Source organism: Staurois parvus, unplaced genomic scaffold (assembly GCF_062004578.1).
Source record: "Staurois parvus isolate SC_StPar_1 unplaced genomic scaffold, SC_StPar_1.0 ptg000812l, whole genome shotgun sequence".
NCBI classification, from domain to species: Eukaryota; Metazoa; Chordata; class Amphibia; order Anura; family Ranidae; genus Staurois; species Staurois parvus.
The window spans coordinates 587,501-615,000 of record NW_028318608.1 but is presented as its reverse complement, the minus strand read 5'-3'; positions in this window follow the sequence as shown (position 1 = coordinate 615,000).

Sequence of the window (27,500 nt, the reverse complement as noted above, 5' to 3'; positions counted from 1 at the left end):
GAATTTATTTGCAAATTATGGTGGAAAATAAGTATTTTGTGAATATCAAAAGTTCCTCTCAATACTTTGTTATATATCCTTTGTTGGCAATGACAGAGGTCAGACGTTTCCTGTAAGTCGTCACAAGGTTGGCACACACTGTTGCTGGTATGTTGGCCCATCCTCCATGCAGATCTCCTCTAGAGCAGTGATGTTTTGGGGCTGTCGCTGGGCAACACGGACTTTCAACTCCCTCCAAAGGTTTTCTATGGGGTTGAGATCTGGAGACTGGCTAGGCCACTCCAGGACCTTGAAATGCTTCTTACGAAGCCACTCCTTCATTGCCCGGGCGGTATGTTTGGGATCATTGTCATGTTGGAAGACCCAGCCACGTTTCATCTTCAATGCCCTTGCTGATGGAAGGAGGTTTGCACTCAAAATCTCACGATACATGCCCCATTCATTCTGTCCTGTACATGGATCAGTCGCCCCGGTCCCTTTGCGGAGAAACAGCCCCAAAGCATGATTTTGCCACCCCCATGCTTCACAGTAGGTATGGTGTTCTTTGGATGCAACTCAGCATTCTCTCTCCTCCAAACACGACGTGGAGCCCCAGATCGAGGGAGATTATCAGTGGTCTTGTATGTCTTCCATTTTCTAATTATTGCTCCCACAGTTGATTTGTTCACACCAAGCTGCTTGCCTATTGCAGATTCAGTCTTCCCAGCCTGGTGCAGGTCTACAATTTTGTTTCTGGTGTCCTTCGACAACTTTTTGGTCTTCACCATAGTGGAGTTTGGAGTGTGACTGTTTGAGGTTGTGGACAGGTGTCTTTTATACTGATAACAAGTTCAAACAGGTGCCATTGATACAGGTAATGAGTGCAGGATAGAGGAGCCTCTTAAAGAAGAAGGTACAGGTCTGTGAGAGCCAGAAATCTTGCTTGTTTGTAGGTGACCAAATACTTATTTTCCACCATAATTTGCAAATAAATTCTTTCCAGATCAGCCAATGTGATTGTCTGGATTTGTTTTCTCATTTTGTCTCTCATAGTTGAGGTCTCCCTATGATGCCAATTACAGGCCTCTCTCATCTTTGTAAGTGGGAGAACTTGCACAATTGGTGGTGACTAAATACTTTTTTGCCCCACTGTATATATATATATATACAGTGCTCAGCATAAATGAGTATACCCCAAACAGATTTGTCAGAAAACCTTTATTTTCCTCTCAGAATCAACATTTTCTATGGGACACTAGACTACAAAATCCTCCCACAAATGCCATTTATTTGGTATTTTGTACACACATACAAGTATTTTTCCTAACAAATTCATCCAAAACCATGTTGCAAAAATGAACACACCCCAATGAAAGTCTTAGAAGCAAAGCTATATTTTAGACAACACAATACTAAATAACGAGAATTCAACTCCAGGTGAGTCTGATTATTTATTAAACAGGTGTCCAGCAGACAGGTGATTATAAAAGGGCGTTACCTAACAAAGAAAACCCCGCCCATTTCATGTTGTCAGCAATGGTGCCACATGGAAGAAGAATGTCACAAGGCCTGTGATAGAAAATAATTTCTTTATACGAGAAAGGTGAAGGCTACAAGAAGCTTTACTTATCAGTCAGAATACTGGAGCAAAAGTGATACAAAAATTTAGCAAAGATGGAACAGCAACCATCTCACAGAGACGTCCAGGCCGTCCATGGAAGTTAACACCTCGACTGGAGTGTCTTCTGATGGAAAGGGTTGAAGAAAATCGCCATGGAAGTTCACTGAAGTTAGCTAAAGAAGTAGAAAGCCAAACAGGAGTGATTGTTTCCCGGTGACACAATACGGCGTACGGCACAATACGGCAGAGGAATGACATGCATGGGTGTCACCCACGAAGGAAGCCTCTCCTAAAGCCCATGCACAAAAAAAGACCTCCTAGAATTTGCTGGGGCCCATGCTGAAAATGAAGAAGACTACTGGGGCTCTGTATTCTGAAGTGATGAGACCCATATAAAGGTTTTTGGAACTGATGGCTTCAAAACTGTATTGTGTCCCAAAGGTGAGGAGAACAAAGAAAAATGCATGGTGCCTACTGTGAAACATGGTGGTGGCAGTGTCCTTCTCCGGGGCTGCATGAGTGCTGCTGGTGTCAGGGAGCTGCATTTCATTGATCGTATGATGTATTCACAGATGTACTGCTCTATATTGAAAGAGAAGATGCTGCCATCACTCCGTGCCCTCGGTCGTCGTGCACTTTTCCAACATGGCAATCATCCAAAACACACATCTAAGGCCACTGTGGCATTTTTGAAGAAGAACCAGGTGACAGTGATTCAGTGGCCAAGTATGTCTCCTGATCTGAACCTAATCCAACACCTATGGGGGGAATTCTGAAGAGACAAGTTGAGCATCACTCTCCATCCAGCATCCAAGCTCTACTTGTTCATTCCATGCCTAGAAGACTTGGTGCCGTCCTTACAAATCATGGAGGTCGTACAGAATACTAGGTGGAGGAGTTCTTGTTGTGGGGCGGATTCATTTTTACATAAAATAATTTGATTAAAATGTAAGATTGTGTAATCTAAGTTCTATTATTAACCTTCCTTCCATGTAATGAGCCGAACAAATGTTCCATAAAACTCAGTTACACTATATTGCCCGCAATATTGGGCCGCCGGCCTTTCCACTTTAATGGCCTCCCAGTCTTAGTCTGTAGGGTTCAATATTGAGTTGGCCCCGCCCTTTGCAGCTATAACAGCTTCAACTCTTCTGGGAAGGCCGTCCACAAGGTTTAGGAGGGTGTCTATGGGAAGGTTGGACCATTCTTCCAGAAGCACATTTGTCAGGTCAGGCACTGATGTTGGGGGAGGAGGCCTGGCTCACAGTCTCCGCTCTAATTCATCCCAAAGGTGTTCTATGCGGTTGAGGTCAGGACTCTGTGCAGGACAGTCAAGTTCCTCCACCCCAAACTGGCTCCTCCATGTCTTTATGGACCTTGCTTTGTGCACTGGTGCGCAGTCATGTTGGAACAGGAAGGGGCCATCCCCAAACTCTTCCCCCAAAGTTGGGAGCATGAAATTGTCCAAAATGTCGCCTTAAGCGGTCCCTTCACTGGAACTAGGGGGCCAAGCCCAACTCCTGAAAACCAACCCCACACCATAATCCCCCCTCCAACAAACTTTACACTTGGCACAATGCAGTCAGGCAAGTACCGTTCTCCTGGCAACCGCCAAACCCAGGCACGTCCATTGGATTGCCAGATGGAGAAGCGTGATTGCTCACTCCAGAGAACTCCTCTGCTCTAGAGTCCAGTGGCGGTGTGCTTTACACCACGACATCTGACACTTTGCATTGCACTTGGTGATGGATGGCTTGGATGCAGCTGCTCGGCCATGGAAACCCATTCCATGAAGCTCTCTACGCACTGTTGTTGGGCTCATCTGAAGGCCACAGCAAGTTTGGAGATCTTTAGCTATTGACTCTGCAGACAGTTGGTGACTTCTGCGCACTGTGCGCTTTAGCATGAGCTGACCCCGCCCTGTGTGACGTGGCCTACCACTTGGTGGCTGAGTTGCTGTTGTTCCCAGTGGCTTCCACTTTGTTATAATCCCACTAACAGTTGAGCGTGGAATATTTAGTAGCCAGGAAATGTCCCGGATGGACTTATTGCCCAGGTGGCCACCTATCACGGGACCACGCTTGGAGTCACTGAGCTCCTGAGAGCGACCCATTGTTTCACCAATGTTTGTAGAAGCCGTCTGCATGCCTAGGGGCTTGATTGTATACACCTGTGTCCATGGAGGGGATTGGAACATCTGAATCACATGATTGGGAGGGGATTGGAAAACCGGAATCACATGATTGGGAGGGCGGGGACAATACTTTTGGCAATATAGTGTATATATATATTTCTTTTGCTCATACACTCTCTGCGTGTGTATACATACAGTAGATAGATAGATAGATAATAGATAGATAGATAGATAGATAGATAATAGATAGATAGATAGATAATAGATAGATAATAGATAGATAGATAATAGATAGATAATAGATAGATAGATAGATAGATAATAGATAGATAGATAGATAGATAGATAGATAGATAGATAGATAGATAGATAGATAGATAGATAATAGATAGATAGATAGATAGATAGATAGATAGATAGATAATAGATAGATAGATAATAGATAGATAGATAGATAGATAGATAGATAATAGATAGATAGATAGATAGATAGATAGATAGATAGATAGATAGATAGATAATAGATAGATACTGTGTTTCCCCGAAAATAAGACACTGTCTTATATTTTTTTTTGCTCAATAAAACACACTAGGTCCTATTTTCGGGGTTGGTCTTATTTTTTAAATGTCCAGGTGTGGACAGGGGGTGCAGAGGTGAGCTGCAGGCAGTTGTGGATGAGGATTACTATGGAGAGGGCCGACAGATGACAGTTGTGAGCTGCAGTCAGGTGTTGCAGGGGTGACTTGACAGGTGAGATTCAGACAGCGTACAGTGTTCCAACATGCGTACCAAAGGGTGGAAATGACATCAGCAGAAGTTGTGTCTTCAAACTACAACCAGTTTCAATCAATGGATCATCATCAGGAAGTGCCACTTTGGTACGCATGTTGGAACACTGTGGCCATCTTGGTTCCTATTCACAGGCAGCAAGGCTGAATACACTGAGTGCCGGTTATGGGCACTTTGTCTAATATTGTTGGTTGTGAGGGTGCCTACCTGCCTATCTACCTACCTATCCAGAGGAAGTAACATCAGTGGTGCTGCAGGATATCAGCGTGGTTATAGTTCCCAGGAGACCAAGCAGTAAAGAGTGCACATACAGGGAGGATCCAGAGGTGATCCGAAAGGCTCTGTGGCCCTTTGAGGTCGCCGAGCGGAGGTGAGAGGCCATTGCAGCCATTTAAGGATCACTTATCGGTGTGTTGTGCATCCACACTGTATATGTCGCATGACCAGAAGTAGTGAAGCACCTTGATTTTGGTTTTTCACATGTTGGACTTTTTTCACTATTGGACTTTGTTGCAATTTTTCACGCATATTATTATTATATTTACTTGTTTGTAACTAGAGCGTTTTTTACTATTTTGAGCAGAGAGTGTGGTCTTTATCCCTCAATAGGGATTCACATATTTATATGTAGTATACAGGGGCGGACTGACCATTTGGAAACTCGGGCACTTCCCGAGGGCCCGGGGTCAGTAGGGGGCCCCATGAGATGCCCCTGGTACCTTTTCCATAGGCTTTTTTGAGTTTGGACAAGGACATAGGGGCCCTATGATCCCCTATTGCCCGGGGGCCCCATGAGTTGTCAGTCTGCCCCTGGTAGTATATTTTATTAATTTATAGGTCTGTGTCCCATTTATTGGTCACGTTATTTGTGGTTGTATCCCTGTAGGGATTGGGTTCACATTTATTTATAACTATTATTCTGTTTACTTAGTTATCACTGTTTATAGGTCACTATATTTGGTCCTTATACAGGACCTTGTGTGTGTGATTCACGTTTATTCACCATTTATGGTATATATATTCGGTCTCTGCCCGAATCACACACCTGCTGAGCGACATATCAGACTGGATGTCGCTCCACTTCCTTAAACTGAACCTCTCCAAAACCGAGTTTCTTGTCTTCCCCCCAGCCCGGACCCCACCCCCCATTGACTTCTCTATCACATCCAACAACGCCACCATCAAACCCACCCTGCAGGCCAGAGTACTTGGTGTCATTCTGGACTCCAACCTATCCTTCCAGCCCCAAGTCCAATCTTTAACAAACTCATGCAGACTCCACCTCCGCAACATACAGACTCCGCCTCCGCAACATGCAGACTCCACCTCCGCAACATTGCCAAAATCCGCACGTTCCTAACCCCAGAAACCACTAAACAGCTCATCCACTCCCTCATCATATCACGACTCGACTACTGCAACTCCCTCCTCACTGGCCTGCCTCGCCGCTGGCTATCCCCGCTTCAGTCCATCCTGAATACGGCTGCCAGACTCATTCACCTTTCCAACCGCTCCGTCTCCGCCACCCCCCTCTGCCAATCCCTCCACTGGCCTCCACTCAGTGTCCTCCACCCCCCTCTGCCAATCCCTCTACTGGCCTCCATTCAGTGTCCTCCACCCCCTCTGCCAATCCCTCCACTGGCCTCCACTCAGTGTCCTCCACCCCCCTCTGCCAATCCCTCCACTGGCCTCCATTCAGTGTCCTCCACCCCTCTCTGCCAATCCCTCCACTGGCCTCCACTCAGTGTCCTCCACCCCTCTCTGCCAATCCCTCCACTGGCCTCCACTCAGTGTCCTCCACCCCCCTCTGCCAATCCCTCCACTGGCTTCCGATTGCGCAACGGATCAAATTCAAAATCCTAACACTGATGTACAAAGCTGTCCACCATACTGCCCCGAACTACATCACCGACCTAATATCCAAGTACCGCCCAGCACGCACACTCTGCTCCTCACAAGACCTCCTTCTCTCTAGTTCCCTAGTCTCCTCCTCCCATGCCCGCCTCCAGGACTTCTCCAGGGTGCCACCCATCCTCTGGAACTCCCTGCCCCAACCCATCAGACTATCACCTACTCTCCTCTCCTTTAGGTGCACCCTGAAAACCCACCTCTTCAGGGAAGCCTACCCCACCCCCTGCTAACTTGCCGACCTCCTCCACTCTTCCTACCACTCCATCCCCCACAGCTATCTCCTCCTGTACCACCATCCCCTCCCTCCTAGATTGTAAGCTCCAAGGAGCAGGGCCCTCAATCCCCTCATGTTTTGCATTGTATTGGTATTGTTCTGTCACATGTTCTGTCCCCCTTTGTAATGTACAGCGCTGAGCCAACTATCGGCGCTTTATAAATACTGTATAATAATAATAATATTTGTTATGTATTTATTTATGTAGCGCTGCACCATATCTTTTATTGTATATAGTTGGGCCACACCGTGTATCTTACTTTCTGAAAGTTGGGAATGTTTGATGCTGACCTCAGGTTATATAAATGGAGATACTTATGATAAAAATGCCTTCTTCTGCTGTTTTTAAAATAAACAAAATAATCAATAATCATAGGAGCATGTAGGTAACGTTCCTCCCCTTTGCCTGGTCACACGAGGTCTCCTGATAAATGGTATTCTAGCATTTTGCTTACATATTAAAACAGTTTCGGCTTCGTCTAAAATTCAGTGCAAGTTCAATTCTCCAGCTTAATGACCCAGAAATGTTCAAGTCATGAGCATTTTAAGGATATTCTGCCAAAGTCATTAGCCACCTGTTGAGCCGACGGAAAAAAAGAAAAAGAAAATATGAAAAAAAAAAAGGTCAAATGAACGCCTTAGCGTGCTTCGTATCATTTCTAGCACCGAGCTAATGAAGTACATATGAAGTCTAATTCAGAGGAAAAATAAAATATTTCACGAGCAGAAAGGATTTTTTTCATGCAAATGGTCATTTTGCATTTTTTTTTTATGTACAATTTTGTTTAGAAATATATACACTGTGTATCTTTTATGTGCGCTTTTTTCATTAAATGAGTCCTTTTAGTAGAACCTAATGTGTACTTAATTCATTAAGGCTCAACTACAAAACAGGTTTTAATCTCTTGCTACTAAGAAATGTAAAGCTTAGCTCTGGGCAGGGACCCCCCACAGACTAAACTCTAAACACTCCCCTCTAGATAATTGCTACATTGAATGTTAAAAACTAATTAAAATGCCCAAAATACTCCTTTATATCTGTGGTCACCTGGAGCCTTCTTCTGGACTGATCTAACTATAGATCTATATAGAGGAATCAGGACCTCCTTCCTCCTGCCGGTGACCCCTCTAGTGATATAAAGATCTATATAGAGGAATCAGGACCTCCTTCCTCCCGCCGGTGACCCCTCTAGTGATATAAAGATCTATATAGAGGAATCAGGACCTCCTTCCTCCTGCCGGTGACACCTCTAGTGATATAAAGATCAATATAGAGGAATAGGGACCTCCTTCCTCCCGCCGGTGACCCCTCTAGTGAAAGAAAGTTCTATATAGAGGAATCAGGACCTCCTTCCTCCTGCCGGTGACCCCTCTAGTGATATAAAGATCTATATAGAGGAATCGGGACCTCCTTCCGCCTGCCGGTGACCCCTCTAGTGATAGGATCTATATAGAGGAATCGGGACCTCCTTCCTCCCGCCGGTGACCCCTCTAGTGATATAAAGTTCTAGATAGAGGAATCAGGACCTCCTTCCTCCTGCCGGTGACCCCTCTAGTGATGGAAAGTTCTATATAGGGGAATCAGGACCTCCTTCCTCCTGCCGGTGACCCCTCTAGTGATATAAAGATATTTATAGAGGAATCAGGACCTCCTTCCTCCCACCGGTGACCCCTCTAGTGATATAAAGATCTATATAGAAGAATCAGGACCTCCTTCCTCCTGCTGATGACCCCTCTAGTGATAGGATCTATATAGGGAATCAGGTCCTCCTTCCTCCTGCCGATGACCCCTCTAGAGATAAAAATATATATATTTATTGGAATCAGGACCTCCTTCCGGTGACCCCTCTAGTGATATAAAGATCTATATGGAGGAATCAGGACCTCCTTCCTCCTGCCGGTGACCCCTCTAGTGATATAGAGATCTATATAGAGGAATCAGGACCTCCTTCCTCCTGCCGGTGACCCCTCTAGTGATATAAAGATCTATATAGAGGAATCAGGACCTCCTTCCTCCTGCTGGTGACCCCTCTAGTGAAATAAAGATCTATATAGAGGAATCAGGACCTCCTTCCTCCCACTGGGGATCCTTCTGGTGATGAACCCCAAAAATCCCTTTGTTTCTCTACCACCTAGCCCTACTGTTTGCTCATTTCTAATGGTAGGTGCCCTCAGTAAGGCCGGGCAATGTTCAATCTAGGAAAGGACTTACATACACACTGCGCATGCGCAGGCGTTTTGACGCCATATTTAAACCGTTACTAATGCAACAAGTATTGGATCTCTTGGCACACAGGTTGCTTTACGACGGCGGGCTTTTATTTTTATTCTGGGATTCAGGTGGGAATGGGCTGTTCTTTTATTGCCATTTAGTCTGCATTATGAATAACCATCTTGTATTGGAGGGACTGATGGGGGGAGTGAGGAAGCCCCGGATGGGCTTGATGATCTACCGGCTTCATCGTGGCATGTCTCTGGCACTGCGTTGCGCATTGGGTCACTGTCGCTATCCACTCCTTATATGAATATAACCGTTTTGACAGAAGTGCCTATATACAGTGGGGCAAAAAAGTATTTAGTCAGCCACCAATTGTGCAAGTTCTCCCACAGTGCCAGACGTGTCCCCCTGCTTAAGCCAGTACATGTCCGGGCCCGTCTGACGTTTTCTAGAGAGCATTTGGATGATCCAGAAGAGGACTGGGAGAATGTCATATGGTCAGATGAAACCAAAATAGAACTGTTTGGTAGAAACACAACCCGTCGTGTTTGGAGGAGAGAGAATGCTGAGTTGCATCCAAAGAACACCATACCTACTGTGAAGCATGGGGGTGGCAACATCATGCTTTGGGGCTGTTTCTCCACAAAGGGACCAGGACAACTGATCCATGTACAGGACAGAATGAATGGGGCCATGTATTGTGAGATTTTGAGTGCAAACCTCCTTTCATCAGCAAGGGCATTGAAGATGAAACGTGGCTGGGTCTTCCAACATGACAATGATCCCAAACATACCGCCCGGGCAACAAAGGAGTGGCTTCGTAAGAAGCATTTCAGGGTCCTGGAGTGGCCTAGCCAGTCTCCAGATCTCAACCCCATAGAAAACCTTTGGAGGGAGTTGAAAGTCCGTGTTGCCCAGCGACAGCCCCAAAACATCACTGCTCTAGAGGAGATCTGCATGGAGGATGGGCCAACATACCAGCAACAGTGTGTGCCAACCTTGTGAAGACTTCCAGGAAACGTCTGACCTCTGTCATTGCCAACAAAGGATATATAACAAAGTATTGACATGAACTTTTCATATTGACCAAATACTTATTTTCCACCATAATTTGCAAATAAATTCTTTCCAGATCAGCCAATGTGATTGTCTGGATTTGTTTTCTCATTTTGTCTCTCATAGTTGAGGTCTCCCTATGATGCCAATTACAGGCCTCTCTCATCTTTGTAAGTGGGAGAACTTGTACAATTGGTGGCTGACTAAATACTTTTTTGCCCCACTGTACATGTAGACTTCTATTGAGTTCATTTGGCACTTTCTCTTTACTATGAGATCTGTGTCACCTGATTAGAAGAAGTATGATCTTTTTCTTCTGTAATCATTACCCCTTGACCAATCAGGCACATGGTGTAGTAAATATTCATCTTCCCTTTATAGATTTCTTTTTGGCTTTAGAGCCTCATATCTGGTTCTGCCATCCCATTTTATGGTGATCCCAGTGTGAGAAATCTCTTGGGGGGTGTCTTCCCTTTCCCCCCACAAGCCAATTTTTATCGAGCCCCAGATGCATCGATGGTGAGCACATTAGCAGGAGACCATTTCTGTAATTGTGGCAAGTCAATTCACACAAGAATATTGGATGGTATGTAGTGTGGATATATTTTCCCGATTTTGCTGTTCCTAATGATGTTATTGTAGATTTTTATCAATGTCCGCTGTATTTATAGAATGTTTCTTGGCCAACCCTCCCCTTCTGCACTCCTTGAAGACCCCCCCCTGTTCTGAAACGCGTTGGGTCTGTCAGCTGAAGTTACATAGTTACATAGTTAGTCTGGTTATAATCCTACACCCACAGTTGAACCAGAGGAAGGCCGAAAAACCCAGCAAAGCACGATCCAATTTGCTCCTGTGGGGGGAAAAATTCCTTCCTGATCCCCCGAGAGGCAATCGGATATTCCCTGGATCAACTTTACCTATAAGTAAATATATACTATAGTTTTCGCTCCATAAGACACACCTAGGTTTTAGAGGAGAAAAACAAGAAAAAAAATATTCTGAACCAATGGACTTCAGACACAGTACAGGAGATGACCAGAGACTGCGGACACAGTACAGGAGATGACCAGAGACTGCGGACACAGTACAGGAGATGACCAGAGACTGCGGACATAGTACAGGAGATGACCAGAGACTGCGGACATAGTACAGGAGATGACCAGAGACTGCGGACACAGTACAGGAGATGACCAGAGACTGCGGACACAGTACAGGAGATGACCAGAGACTGCGGACATAGTACAGGAGATGACCAGAGACTGCGGACACAGTACAGGAGATCACCAGAGACTGCGGACATAGTACAGGAGATGGTCAGAGACTGCGGACACAGTACAGGAGATGACCAGAGACTGCGGACATAGTACAGGAGATGGTCAGAGACTGCGGACACAGTACAGGAGATGACCAGAGACTGCGGACATAGTACAGGAGATGGTCAGAGACTGCGGACACAGTACAGGAGATGACCAGAGACTGCGGACATAGTACAGGAGATAACCAGAGACTGCGGACACAGTACAGGAGATGACCAGAGACTGCGGACACAGTACAGGAGATGACCAGAGACTGCGGACACAGTACAGGAGATGACCAGAGACTGCGGACACAGTACAGGAAATGACCAGAGACTGCGGACATAATACAGGAGATGGACCAGAGACTGCGGACACAGTACAGGAGATGACCAGAGACTGCGGACAGTACAGGGAATGACCAGAGACTGCGGACACAGTACAGGAGATGACCAGAGACTGCAGACACAGTACAGGAGATGACCAGAGACTGTGGACATAGTACAGAAAATGACCAGAGACTGCAGACATAGTACAGGAGATGACCAGAGACTGCGGACATAGTACAGGAGATGACCAGAGACTGCGGACAGTACAGGAGATGACCAGAGACTGCGGATACAGTACAGGAGATGGTCAGAGACTGCGGACACAGTACAGGAGATGACCAGAGACTGCGGACACGGTACAGGAGATGACCAGAGACTGCGGACACAGTACAGGAGATGACCAGAGACTGTGGACATAGTACAGAAAATGACCAGAGACTGCAGACATAGTACAGGAGATGACCAGAGACTGCGGACATAGTACAGGAGATGACCAGAGACTGCAGACACGGTACAGGAGATGACCAGAGACTGCGGACACAGTACAGGAGATGACCAGAGACTGTGGACATAGTACAGAAAATGACCAGAGACTGCAGACATAGTACAGGAGATGACCAGAGACTGCGGACATAGTACAGGAGATGACCAGAGACTGCAGACACAGTACAGGAGATGACCAGAGACTGCGGACATAGTACAGGAGATGGCCAGAGACTGCGGACATAGTACAGGAGATGACCAGAGACTGCGGACACAGTACAGGAGATGACCAGAGACTGCGGACATAGTACAGGAGATGACCAGAGACTGCGGACACAGTACAGGAGATGGTCAGAGACTGCAGACATAGTACAGGAGATGACCAGAGACTGCGAACAGTACAGATGGCCAGAGACTGCGGACCTTTAGGGAGGGAGGGGGAGCGGGTACCTGAATTTGACAGGTACCTGCTCCCATTTCCGTGGAGTTCTCCTTCCTATACTGTGGGCACCCGACTTTGACAGCCGGGTGCCCACTGCGCATGCACGAGAAGCGCTGCGCTTTGTGAATGGCCCGGCGTCTTATGAGATCTGTTATGTGTCCCAGAAGACACCGGACCATTCACAAAGCGCAGCGCTTCTCGCGCATGCGCAGTGGGCACCCGGCTGTCACAGATGCCGGGGCGGGAAGAAGCCGGCGCAGGAAGACTACAGCACTGGACCGAGGAACAGATGAGTTCCTGCCACAGAGAACAGCTGAACGGCCGGCCCGAGCGAAAAATACGGTAAATAAAGTTCGGCTCCCCTTGAAGACCCCCCCCGTTCTGAAACGCGTTGGATCTGTCAGCTGAAGTTACATAGTTAGTCTGGCTGAAAAAAAGACAAAGTCCATCCAGTTCGACCATTAAAAAAAAAAAGTTATACTCCTACTCCCACAGTTGATCCAGAGGAAGGCCGAAAAACCCAGCAAAGCACGATCCAATTTGATCCTCTGGGGGGGGGGGGATAATCGGGTATTCCCTGGATCAACTTTACCTATAAGTAAATATATAAATATTAGTTCTGCTCCCTTTGAAGACCCCCCTGTCCTGAAATGCGTCCGGTCTGTCAGCTGAAGTTACATAGTTAGTCTGGCTGAAAAAAAGACAAAAGTCCATCCAGTTCGACCATTGAAAAAAAAAAAGGTTATAATCCTACACCCACGGTTGATCCAGAGGAAGGCCGAAAAAAAACAGTAAAGCACGATCCAATTTTCTCCTGCTGGGAAAAATTCCTTCCTGATCCCCCGAGAGGCAATCGGATATTCCCTGGATCAACGTTCCCTATAAGTAAATATATGAATTTAAGTTCACTCGTCATTCTGTCTTTCTTGGCCCACAGAAGAGGGAGAACAACCAGGGGAGGACTGACCATTTGGAAACTCGGGCACTGCCCGAGGGCCCGGGGTCAGTAGGGGGCCCCATGAGATGCCCCTGGTACCTTTTTCATATGCTTTTTTGAGTTTTGGCAAGGACACAGGGGCCCCATGATCCCCTATTGCCCGGGGGCCCCATGAGTTGTCAGTCCGGCCCTGAGAACAACATACTTCAGCCTCCAGCGAGTTTACAGGCTTTCCTGCCATTATCTATAGAGAGTGTGACTTTAATGTCTGCACAATGCGTTCATCTATTGATGTTTTAAACTTTTGTAATAAAATAATTCACATTTCTGCTATTTGAGTTGTTAGGGAGCTCCCAGGGAGCGTACACAGGTAGTGAATGTGGAGGACGTTTATAAACGGCCACCCGCTCCTGCACTTCTCCCGTCCGCCCGTTTATGTACATGGGCCAGGCAGGAAGTGGTTAAGGAGGGATGGGCTCCTCCGGGCACACCTGACCATTGATATATGTGCTCCTACTATGGAGGCTTTGGAAATTTTAGTTCGGTCCACACAGGGGTGTATTTACTACAAGGCAAACAAGGCATTTGCCTAGGGTGGCATTTTTCAGGGGGGCAGCACTGCCCCCCTGGAAGAAGGGACACTTGCGGCATGGGGACCAGGTGGGGTCCCAGAGATGCTGTGGGCTGCTTTCATGGTGTATGCAGAGCCCGACTCTCGTTCCCAGAGATTTCCTGGGGGAATGTGTGTTAGTGGAAGACGCTCTTGGGTGAGGGAGGGGCAGCGGTGTTGGTCAATGTCAGGCTCTCTTGGCGGGGGGGTTGTGGTGTGCATCTGATTTTTGTGTTGCCTAGGGCAACCTAAATACACCACTGGGTCCACAGTATACAGAGGACCCTTGACATGGGACTGTGGCTTACGCATGTAATTGCAAATGTGTGCAAACGAAACCCTTTGGGGCCAAATTGGTTGTTTCGCAAGCTGGCTGGTAAGTGTTGCTGGGAAATCCTAGTCGCCCATCAGCGGTACAGCGTTTGTGGGCCCTTTTGTGCAGCTCTGTGTGAAAGAGAAGAATCCTCATGCAATTCAGTTCAGTAGTTCTGGGGTATCCCATGCTCCCTTCACCCCATCCAAATTCAATTTTACAATAAAGCATCAAAAAGACACTCCTAGACAGGGCGGACTGACAACTCACGGGGCCCCCGGGCAATAGGGGATCATGGGGCACCCGTGTCCACGTCCACACCCAAAAAAGCCTATGAAAAAACCAATGAAAGGTACCCGGGGCATCTCATGGAGCCCCCTACTGACCCCGGGCCCTCGGGCAGTGCCCGAGTGCTCGAATGGTCAGTCTGCCCCTGCTCCTAGACCAGACATTCTCAACCAGGGTGCCCAGTCACCCTGGGGTGCCTTGAGGTTCCTTCAGGGGTGCCTTGGCAAAGTGTCTAAAAATTGCCCAAAATCTATATACAAGCCAGGCGGTGGAACAAGCCTGACATTTAGTTACACAAAGCCACAGGTTTCCATTGTGCACCTTTATGACCTTCTAGCCGTTGGCGTCCTGACAACCAATGACATCATCATTTGATAAAGAGGATGTCAGCTGCCTGCACAGCATCCTAGTTTGACCCTCCCCCGCCCCTCTCCATCAGTGCTGGGGTCACATAGTTTTTCACATTTTAGAATGCGGTGCCTCCAGACTGTCCATCATTTTAAAGGGTGCCTCAGAACTGTCCATAATTTTAAAGGGTGCCTCAAGACTGTCCATAATTTTAAACAGAGCCTCAGGGCTGTCCATAATTTTAAAGGGTGCCTCAGGGCTGTCCATAATTTTAAAGGGTGCCTCAAGACTGTTCATAATTTTGAAGGGTACCTCAGGGCTGTCCATAAGTTTAAAGGGTGCCTCAAGACTGTCCATAATTTTAAAGGGTGCCTCAAGACTGTTCATAATTTTGAAGGGTACCTCAGGGCTGTCCATAAGTTTAAAGGGTGCCTCAAGACTGTCCATAATTTTAAAGGGTGCCTCGGGGCTGTCCATAATTTTAAAGGGTGCCTCAAGACTGTTCATAATTTTGAAGGGTGCCTCAGGGCTGTCCATAAGTTTAAAGGGTGCCTCGGGACTGCCCATGATTTTAAAGGGTGCCTCAGGACTGTCCATAAGTTTAAAGGGTGCCTCAAGACTGTCCATAATTTTAAAGGGTGCCTCAAGACTGTTCATAATTTTGAAGGGTACCTCAGGGCTGTCCATAATTTTAAAGGTTGCCTCAGGACTGTCCATAATTTTAAAGGGTGCCTCGGGGCTGTCCATAATTTTAAAGGGTGCCTCAGGACTGTCCATAATTTTAAAGGGTGCCTCTGGACTGTCCATAATTTTTTAAAGGGTGCCTCAGGACTGTCCATAATTTTAAAGTGTGCCTCTGGACTGTCCATAATTTTTTAAAGGGTGCCTCTGGACTGTCCATAATTTTTTAAAGGGTGCCTCAGGACTGTCCATAATTTTAAAGGGTGCCTGGGGACTGTCCATAATTTTACAGGGTGCCTCATCTGGCAACTCTTCAGGGTTGGATCCTAAAAGTCTCATGTTTAGTAGAAGACGTCAGATCTTCGGTAACGTCTGAAGACCTTGACATGGTAATCTCAACACTTTCCAATTTTTTTACTTTGTAGCTTTTCTCTTCCAAAAAAAAACTTTCAAAACCGTTCGCCCAGAACAGAGGTTGTTATTTTTCTCATCAGCTTAGAAATCTCTTTTAAAACAGCGGTAAAAAAAAAAAAAAAAGACAAAAAACAATTCCCATCCTATCAATATGGAGGGGGGTAAAGCTTTGGAGTTTGAAGAAATTGTTTCAGAAAAACTTTTTGTTCGCGTTTCCGATCATTACGAACGCCGGCTCCCCGCTTGACGAGCTGATGCCAGAGACAATGAGGAACGGCCGCATTTCCGCCCGGTAATTGATGTTCTGGTTGTTTTCTTATTGTTGGCAATATAAATATTGAACTTGAGAATGCCGTCTGTATTACATTTAATCTTTCCGCTTTCAAAATCGGCCCTCGGGGCATTCTCTGTGAATAATCCTCCTTTGCATCCCGCGGACGAGACGTACAGATTTCCAGTTTTTAAAGCCGTGTTGACACGCGCGGCATCTATTTGAGACTTCAAGAGTCGGCGATAATGCTTCGTTATGGGCATTTTTTGGGATGATATTTGGCGCCTAATGAGGCATTTTGGAAATAATGTATTATTACGGGAGAGGCGCAGATCTCCGCTTCCAGTTGTTAGCAAAGTTCTAAATAATACTTATCCGGGCTGATACAATTATGAGGGCAACGGAAACGGAGGAAAAAAAGATAAAGATGGCCACAATTTTACATTTCCAATTTTTAAAGTGCCACTTCCGTCGCCGTATTGTTCCTGTATTAACCCCTCGCCTCCCGGGCACTTCTACCCCCTTCCTGCCTACTGGGCACTTCTACCCCCTTCCTGCCAACCGGACACTTCTACCCCCTTCCTGCCTACAGGGCACTTCTACCCCCTTCCTGCCTACAGGGCACTTCTACCCCCTTCCTGCCTCCCGGACACTTCTACTCCCTTCCTGCCTACCGGGCACTTCTACCCCCTTCCTGCTTACAGGGCACTTCTACCCCCTTCCTGCCTACAGGACACTTCTACCCCCTTCCTGACTACAGGACACTTCTACCCCCTTCCTGCCTACAGGACACTTCTACCCCCTTCCTGCTTACAGGGCACTTCTACCCCCTTCCTGCCTACAGGACACTTGTACCCCCTTCCTGACTACAGGACACTTCTACCCCCTTCCTGCCTACAGGGCACTTCTACCCCCTTCCTGCTTACCGGGCACTTTTACCCCCTTCCTGCCTACCGGGCACTTCTACCCCCTTCCTGCCTACCGGGCACTTCTACCCCCTTCCTGCCTACCGGGCATTTCTACCCCCTTCCTGCCTACTGGGCACTTTTACCTCCTTCCTGCCTACAGGACACTTCTACCCCCTTCCTGCCTGCCGGGCACTTCTACCCCCTTCCTGCCTACCGGGCACTTCTACCCCCTTCCTGCCTACAGGACACTTCTACCCCCTTCCTGCGTACAGGGCACTTCTACCCCCTTCCTACCTACTGGGCACTTTTACCTCCTTCCTGCCTACAGGGCACTTCTACCCCCTTCCTGCCTCCCGGACACTTCTACCCCCTTCCTGCCTACCGGGCACTCCTACCCCCTTCCTGCCTACTGGGCACTTCTACCTCCTTCCTGCCTACAGGGCACTTCTACCCCCCTCCTGCCTACAGGGCACTTCTACCCCCTTCCTGCCTACAGGGCACTTTTACCCCCTTCCTGCCTATTGGGCACTTCTACCCCCTTCCTGCCTACTGGGCACTTCTACCCCCTTTCTGCCTACCAGGCACTTCTACCCCCTTCCTACCTACTGGGCACTTTTACCTCCTTCCTGCCTACAGGGCACTTCTACCCCCTTCCTGCCTCCCGGACACTTCTACCCCCTTCCTGCCTACCGGGCACTTCTGCCCCCTTCCTGCCTACCGGGCACTTCTGCCCCCTTCCTGCCTACCGAGCACTTCTACCCCCTTCCTGCCTATCGGACACTTCTACCCCCTTCCTGCCCACCGGGCACTTCTACCCCCTTCCTGCCCACCGGGCACTTCTACCCCCTTCCTGCCTACAGGGCGCTTCTATCCCCTTCCTGCCTACAGGACACTTCTACCCCCTTCCTGCCTACCGGGCACTTCTACCCCCTTCCTGCCTACAGGACACTTCTACCCCCTTCCTGCCTACCGGGCACTTCTACCCCCTTCCTGCCTACAGGACACTTATACCCCCTTCCTGCCTACAGGACACTTATACCCCCTTCCTGCCTACCGGACACTTATACCCCCTTCCTGCCTACCGGACACTTCTACCCCCTTCCTGCCCACCGGGCACTTCTACCCCCTTCCTGCCTACAGCGCACTTCTACCCCCTTCCTGCCTACAGGGCGCTTCTATCCCCTTCCTGCCTACAGGACACTTCTACCCCCTTCCTGCCTACCGGGCACTTCTACCCCCTTCCTGCCTACCGGGCATTTATACCCCCTTCCTGCCTATCGGACACTTCTACCCCCTTCCTGCCCACCGGGCACTTCTACCCCCTTCCTGCCCACCGGGCACTTCTACCCCCTTCCTGCCCACCGGGCACTTCTACCCCCTTCCTGCCTACAGGGCGCTTCTACCCCCTTCCTGCCTACAGGGCGCTTCTACCCCCTTCCTGCCTACAGGACACTTCTACCCCCTTCCTGCCTACCGGGCACTTCTACCCCCTTCCTGCCTACAGGACACTTCTACCCCCTTCCTGCCTACCGGGCACTTATACCCCCTTCCTGCCTACAGGACACTTATACCCCCTTCCTGCCTACAGGACACTTATACCCCCTTCCTGCCTACCGGACACTTCTATCCCCTTCCTGCCCACCGGGCACTTCTACCCCCTTCCTGCCTACAGCGCACTTCTATCCCCTTCCTGCCTACAGGACACTTCTACCCCCTTCCTGCCTACCGGGCACTTCTACCCCCTTCCTGCCTACCGGGCACTTATACCCCCTTCCTGCCTACCGGACACTTCTACCCCCTTCCTGCCTACCGGGCACTTATACCCCCTTCCTGCCCAGGCCAGTTTTCAGCTTTCAGCACTGTCACATTTTGAATGACAATTGCGCGGTCATGCAACACTGTACCCATATGAAATTTTTATCATTTTTTTTTCACACAAATAGAGCTTTCCTTTGGTGGTATTTAATTGCCGTGGGTGTTTTATTTTTTGCGCTATAAACAAAAAAAGAGCAAAATATGTTAAAAAAAAAAAGTTTTTCTTTGTTTCTATTATAAAATTTTGCAAACGGTAATTTTTCTCCTTCACTGATGTGCGTTTATGAGGTTGCACTGATAGGCAGCACAGATGGGCACTGATAGGCAGCATTGGTGGGCACTGATGAAGTGGCACGAATAGGCAGCATTGGTGGGCACTGATAGGAGGCACTGGGGGTGCACAGGGGGCATGTTTGGATGGCGTCCATGGATGTCGTCCCAGAACTAGACAACCGCGCTGTAGCCATCTTTCGGCTATAGCATGGTAGGGAAGAGGTTAAAGTAGAACTGAAGGCAATTTTTTGGGGGGTAGAGTAAGGGAGGGGGGTATAACCCCTAGCAGGCTTCTTTTTTTGTTATATGTGTCCCATTGGGGATATTCCCTTCCATTCCTGTCCAATAGTCCCAACAGGAAGTGAGAGACAGCAAAAAAAAAGTCAGCCAGAGCAGAGAATGTGGGGTCCCCAGCTGGAGCGCTGGTAACAGGCCTCTGTCTAGCACCTACCCTGTCTTCATGGCTCCAGGGAGTTGGGGCAGTCGGCCCCTCACCCCAGCAGCACACCGAGCCAAGGATCGGTAAAGTCCTCACAGCTGAGGCGCTGGCAACAGGGAAGAGTGCCACTGGCCTCTCTCTAGCACCTACCATGACTCCAGGGAGTTGGGGCAGTCGGCCCCTCTCCCCAGCAGCAGACCAAGCCCTGAAACATTAAAGACCTCCCAGCTGCAGCGCTGGCAACACGCCTCTGGCCTCTGCCTAGCTCCTACCCTGTCTTCACAGCTCCAGGAAGTTGGCCATGTTGACCCTCTCCCCAGCAGCACACCGAACCCTGGAATGGTTAAGATCTCACAGCTGCGGCACTGGCAACAGGGCAAAATGCCACTGGCCTCTGACTATGTCGGAGATCGCTGCGGTGCTGGTCCCGGCGCAGGCGCAGTGCGCCGCCCTGTGCAGGGACGTGGGCACTAGGTCCTGGCCGTCCGCGGCGTTCAAGCCCCGCGCACACGCAGTAGAGGCCGCGGGCGCGCGCTTGGCACCAATGACAGCGCAGGGTGGGATATTTAAATGGCCCTGAGCTGTCATTCAGTGCCTTCTGGTCTTTCCTTGTATCCTGTATCTGCGATCCTGTGCTAAGTGAGTTATTGACCCGGATTGTACCTGACCTTGTTGCCTTCTCCTGCCCAGACCCTTGCTTTGCCTGACCTCTCTCCTGAATGCCCCCGTTTAGATCTGACCTTCCGTTACTGACCTGGCGTGTGACCCGACTACTCTCTGCCCGCTGCTTTGTACCGCTCCGTCCCCTCAGTTACCGACCCGGCCTGTTTGACCTTGCACTTGTTCAGCCATCCATCCATCCCAACGGGATCACCCGACCTCCTCATATCAGGCTCTTCCCCGAGGGAGCCCCTGGCGAGTAAAGCTACCACTGACGGGTGTACTCAGTAGCCACGACCTGGTCTCAGGGTACTTCAAGTCCATCCCCACCATCAGGGGCCCTGGTGAACACATACCCTGGGGCTTAGATTCCGTGTGCTGGGGACGTCTGACCAGTGGAGTGCTAGTGGTGCCGCCAGGCGGTCCCTTACAGCCTAGCTCCTACCCTGTCTTCACGGCTCCAGGGAGTTGGCCAAGTCAACCCCTCTCCCCAGCAGCACACCGAGCCCCAGAATGGTAAAGGGCTCCAGGGAGTTGGACACACAGTGGAGATCCTTCCATCCAGCACCAGCCTGTAGGTAGGCCCTCCTCCCTGGGACCCCCTCCAAGGCTCTACACTCTAGCATTTTCTCTTAGTCCATCTTTCACCTGACTCCAACACTACACAGGCTCTGCCACATTTAAGGGTTGATTTAGCCATCATCCCCAGCTTCCTCCCTGGAGATTGGCCAAGTTCACTTTAAACATGCAAATCTGGGCCTCCTCCCCTCCTCCACCACTCTTACTGAAAGTTCCAGCAGTTTCTGGAAGGGTGGAAGAGCTCCAGAAGCCCTGACCAGTAGAACCTCCCTGCCTGTACTGAGGTGACCTCTGTACCTCACTCCCAGACTGACTCTTTCCAGGCCTCTACATGTGGAGAATGAAGAGGTTACGGGAATCTGCTTGGAGGAAAAGACCAGAACTCTGGACCAACGAGTGGATTCTCCACCACGATAATGCTCCTGCACATGATGCAGTAAGTGTTCCTGGCCCAAAAATCCATTCCAAAACTTGGCCAACCACCTTATTCCCCTGACTTAGCACCCTGTGACTTTTGGATGTTTCCTAAACGTAAAAAAATGCCTTTGAAGGACACAGATTTAATGACATTCTGGACATCCAGCACACCGTGACAAAGAAAACAGAAAGCGCAACGTTCTGAAGAACGTTTCCAGCAGGAGCACGTGGCCTCGCAGAACTGGACTTTTATTCGTGGGGCCGCATATTTATGTACCTGTCTTTGTGCTGGGAGCGCGCCGCACTGTGCGCTCCCAGCACAAAGACCAGGGTGTCACTGAAAGCCCTGGATCCCGTTCTAACAATCGGGACCCGGGACTCCCGATTCTGGGTCACATGATGGCTGTGATAGCCTCTGGTTGGCTATCACAGTGATCAGTCACTGTATAGCCCCCCCCCCTTTTTTTTATTATTTTCTCTATGAATGGAGGAGAGAGATACATTGTATCTCTCAGGGGCGGACTGACAACTCATGGGGCCCCCGGGCAATAGGGGATCATGGGGCCCCTGTGTCCTGGCCCACACCCAAAAAAAGCCTATGATAAAGCCAATGAAAGATACCAGGGGCATCTCATGGGGCCCTCTACTGACCCCGGGCCCTCGGGCAGTGCCCAAGTGCTTGAATGGTCAGTCCGCCCCTAGTATCTCTCTAACTCGTGGCATAGAGAAAAAAATATGTTTGTTAAAAAATAAAATAAATAAATAATAATAATAAATCAATAAATATTAAAAAATAAAGAAAAAATACCTAGATCAAGGTTTGATCTAGTTCAGTGCCAGGGTAAGTGTTTGGGTCAAGGTCAGGGTCAAAGTCAAAAGGTCAGGGTCAAAGGTCAGGATTTTTTTTTACATTTTTTTTTTCAAATTGGTGTTGGTGTCAGCGTGTTTTAGGGAGAAAAAAAAAAGCGCACTATTGTTTCTGGACTGTACTCCGGGTACAAACAACAAATAACATCCACATATATGGTATCGCTGCAATCGTCAACAGCTGGAAAATTTATTTTGGGTTGTTCCTTGGTGGTAGGTTATGGTAGTAACAAGTAATTAAAAAAAATATTATTTTTTTTTACTATTTCGGGCCCGTTTTCCTTTGATAATAATAAAAAAAATTGTACACCCCTTGAAGATTAGGGACCTTAGATTGTACGCCCCTTGAGGGTTAGGGACCTTAGATTGTACACCCCTTGAGGGTTAGGGACCTTAGATTGTACACCCCTTGAGGGTTAGGGACCTTAGATTGTATGCCCCTTGAGGGTTAGGAACCTTAGATTGTACACCCCTTGAGGGTTAGGGACCTCAGATTGTACACCCCTTGAGGGTTAGGGACCTTAGATTGTACGCCCCTTGAGGGTTAGGGACCTTAGATTGTACACCCCTTGAGGGTTAGGGACCTTAGAGTGTACGCCCCTTGAGGGTTAGGGACCTTAGATTGTACACCCCTTGAGGGTTAGGGTCCTTAGATTGTACGCATAGGAAGCACGCAGTAAAGGGAGATGGAAAAATAGAGGACCGGCTGATCTGGTGGAACTTTAATATCCCTTTAAACATAATAAATTGAACGACTTTTGTTGAATTTGGTTTCAGCTGAGAGATTAAAAGAAAATTAAACCGCTTAGCCTGACAGCTCCCATAAAACTGCCTAAAGTTTGAACTCCAAATGTCCAAAATCAAAAAAAAAAAGCTCCAGCTTGCGTCGCCTTTCCAACAGTCCACTTTATGTCCAAAACAATAGCTGAAAACCGGTTCAAGAGGGTGCGTTTCTTCAAAAATGAAAAGCATCATAAACCTGACGCTGCTGATTTGTCGAATTGCCAAGTCGTTCGATTTTTTTTCCCTATAATTGTATCAGAAAATTACAGTATTAAACAGAGGCACACTGCCATCTACAGGCTACCTTGGGCAAACTGAAACCATTTATTGTTTTCGAAAGAAAACCTTCAGCTTACTGTACGGGCGATCGATATGCCATAGCCAATAATAGCAATCACATAATCAGGGGATCAAAGGTGAAAGCTGGGATTGAGGTTGTTTATTAACCACTTCCAGTCCGGACACTTTCACCCCCTTCCAGTCCGGACACTTTCACCCCCTTCCAGTCCGGACACTTTCCCCCCCTTCCAGTCCGGACACTTTCACCCCCTTCCAGTCCGGACACTTTCACCCCCTTCCAGTCCGGACACTTTCACCCCTTCCAGTCCGGAGACTTTCCCCCCCTTCCACTCCGGACACTTTCCCCCCCCTCCACTCCGGACACTTTCCCCCCCCTTCCAGTTCGGACACTTTCACCCCCTTCCAGTCCGGACACTTTCCCCCCCTTCCAGTCCGGACACTTTCACCCCCTTCCAGTCCGGACACTTTCCCCCCCTTCCAGTCCGGAGACTTTCACCCCCTTACAGTCTGGACACTTTCCCCCCTTCCAGTCCGGACACTTTCCCCCCTTCCAGTCCGGACACTTTCCCCCCCCCCCCCTTCCAGCCCAGGCCAATTTTCAGCTTTCAGCACTATCACACTTTGAATGACAATTGCGCGGTCATGCAACACTGTACCCATATGAATTTTTTAGCATTTTTTTGAGACATTAAACTTTATTTTGGTGGTATTTATTCACCGCTGGGATTTTTATTTGTTTTTTGCTATATAAATAAAAATGTCCAAAAATTTTGAAAAAAAGTGTTTTTCTTATAAAATTTTGCAAGTAAATAATCTTTCTTCATAAATCTTAGTTTATAACCAAAAATTATTTTTCTAAAATTTTTTTTACATTTTTATTTTATTTTTTTTGTATTATTATTTATGTTTTTTTAACATACTGTCACCCTAGCAGTACAGGGTTACCATGGTGACACTGTACTACTTGTGGGGGGTGATGAAGTTTTTTTTTTTTTTTACACTGATTGCTCTTACACCCATAAAGGCTGTAAAAGCAATAATTTCTCCTTCTCTCTGGCTGCATTCTTGCAGCCATTGAGAACTACTATGTGAGCTGTGATTGGTCACAGCTTGTCACATGATACAAGGCTGTTGTGAATAGCCCTGTACCATGTGACCTCTGTGATCATTCACAGATTTCAGAAGTGACATCTTGCTTACTACTATTCATGTGATCACTGATTGGCCAATCAGTGATCACATGATCAGGACCTCACACAGAGGTTACGTACCATGATTGGTGTTCCACTGTGTCTGTAGGACACAGCGGGCACCAGGTCGCGGTGCTGCGTGCTCCCAGGGAGTGCGCACAAGCAGGGAGCGGGGAGGACGTTTATAAATGGCCACCCGCTCCTGCACTGCTCCCATCTGACCATTTATATACATGGGCCGGACGGGAAGTGGTTAATGCATCTTCACCATCTTCGTCATGGGCAGGGGTCAGGATCAGAGATCAGAAGATATAGCAAGAGAGTGGCTCCCACCAACCAGCAGGGAAAGTCTACAAGCAGGTCACCCTGGTGGATGAAGTGGGCTTACCTGAGGTGTGGGGTCTAAGAACTAACCAGAGCTCCTGATGGTGGAGATGAGTTTTGCTGCATGTTAGTACCAGGCCGTGGTCCTCAGGATCACCCAACCAGTAGGTGAGCAAGCTGGAATCCTTTAGCAGATAGAGCAGGTAAGGGTCAATCAGAAGTGTAGTCAGTAAATAGGAAAAAGAATGGCAACAAGTGGTTGCAGGCTGGAATCAAGCAGAATCATAGTCAAGGAACAAGCCGAAGGTCAGTAACAAGTGGTCACAGGTTGGGATCATGCAGATTTATAGTCAAAGAACAAGCCGAAGGTCGGTAACAAGTGGTTGCAGGTTGGAATCAAGCGGAAGCGTAGTCAAGGAAGAAGCCAAAGGTTGGCAATGAGTGGTTACAGGTTGGAATCAAGCGGAAGCGTAGTCAAGGAACAAGCCGAAGGTCTGTAACAAGTGGTCGTAGGTTGAGATCATGCAGATTTGTAATCAAGGAACAAGCCGAAGGTTGGCAATGAGTGGTTGCAGGCTGGGATCAAGCAGAATCATAGTCAAGTAACAAGCCGAAGGTCTGTAACAAGTGGTTGCAGGTTGGGATCAAGCGGAAGCATAGTCAAGGAACAAGCCGTAGATCTGTAACAAGTGGTCGTAGGTTGAGATCATGCAGAAGTGTAGTCAAGGAACAAGCCGAAGGTCGGTAACAAGTGGTCGCAGATTGAATTCATGCAGATTTGTAGTCAAAGAACAAGCCAAAGGTCGGTAACAAGTGGTTGTAGGTTGGAATCAAGCAGAAGCATAATCAAGGAACAAATCGAAGGTCGGTAGCAAGTGGTTGCAGCTTGGGATCAAGCAGATTTGTAGTCAAGCAACAAACCAAAGGTTGGCAATGAGTGGTTGCAGGTTGGAATCAAGCAGAAGCATAGTCAAGGAAGAAGCCAAAGGTTGCTAATGAGTGGCTGCAGGTTGGAATCAAGCGGAATTGTAGTCAAGGAACAAACCAAAGGTTGGCAATGAGTGGCTGCAGGTTGGAATCAAGCGGAATTGTAGTCAAGGAACAAGCCGAAGGTCGGTAATAGGTGGTTGCAGAATGGAATCAAGCGGAAAAGTGTTAAGGATCAAGCCAAGGGTTGGTAATGTGTGGGAGAGGTGCAATGTGGTGGCGCGGCAGTGATGACACTAAGACCTGGGATGCAAAACCAACATGTAAAGAATTGCAGAGCAGTTACAACAACCCCGCGGTTAGAACGCCTGTCTGGGAACTCACTGTCAATGCAGTGGAGAGTCAGCAGTTTAGACCCAAGCTTCTGGCAGTGCCTGCTGATGGAGGCGGTGTGCGGCAAAGTGGGAGCCTCTGGGAGTGCATACATAGGCCCTATGCCTTCCCAATTCCACGGGAACCTTTCCCTACCACTAGTGCTGTCCCTGTCAGGTGGGTGAACTCCCCTGTACTAGTCAAATGCTTGCCAAAACCAAGACTGGACTGAGGAAACCATAGACAAAGCTTCTCCTGACTTCCTCTCCAATTGCAGTACCACTCTGGTTGTGCGCCACCTACACTGGAGGAAAGAAACTGCACCTGCCTACAAACGCGTAGTAGCTAAAACACGGTTGGCAGCAGAAGTGACAAGAGCACGATATTGGCTGGAGAAGGCACAACAATCTGGCAAACAGGAAATGCAAAGGCATGGTCAAAATAAAAAAAGTTATGGAAGAAGCAAAGAGTTCAAGGTTCACCAGAAACAAGGTTCAAGGCAGTAACTTTTCAGGAGGCTGTGTAGTATCTCAGGTGGCTCAGCAAGAAGCGACAGCATCAGACACAGCAGAGGTCGCAGGTTCAGACCGAGGTCCTGACTATGGTGTATTGTGTTGAGGAAAGAGTTTGCTGGGGGAAAGGGGCCAAATTGTGACATTTTGTACCTGTGGGGATTCCAATTTCAAGAGGAACTCAAATAATCAGGGACCTCCGATTCCTATTGTACTGCCTGCGATGTAAAGCGTAGAATTAACTGCTGGAGCTATATAAATCCTGGATTATAATAATATTAATGATAAATAAGAACATCCTTGACTTATAACATTTAGTTGCTTGTATTTCTTATCAGTTGTCCCACATGGAAGAACAATATATTTTAAATATATTTTAAAAATATTCTTCTCAAATATACTGACATATTTTTGAAATACTACAATTTTGGCCGAATTCAATATATTTCAAAATATATTTCAATATATATATATATATATATATATATGGTATGTTGAAGTGCATTTTTATTACAAAATATATGAAAAATATTTTTTAAAATACATTTTCAAATATACTGTATGTCTTTAAAAATAAATTTAATCTACATTTTTGGAATACATTTACAAATATATGTAGAAATATGCGTTAAAATTACTTTTTTCTATGTTAAATAAAATCTGAAGAATATTTTTTTTTAAATATATATTTTTAAAAATATTTTTTTTATAGTTTGTAATATATAAAAAACTAATTTTAA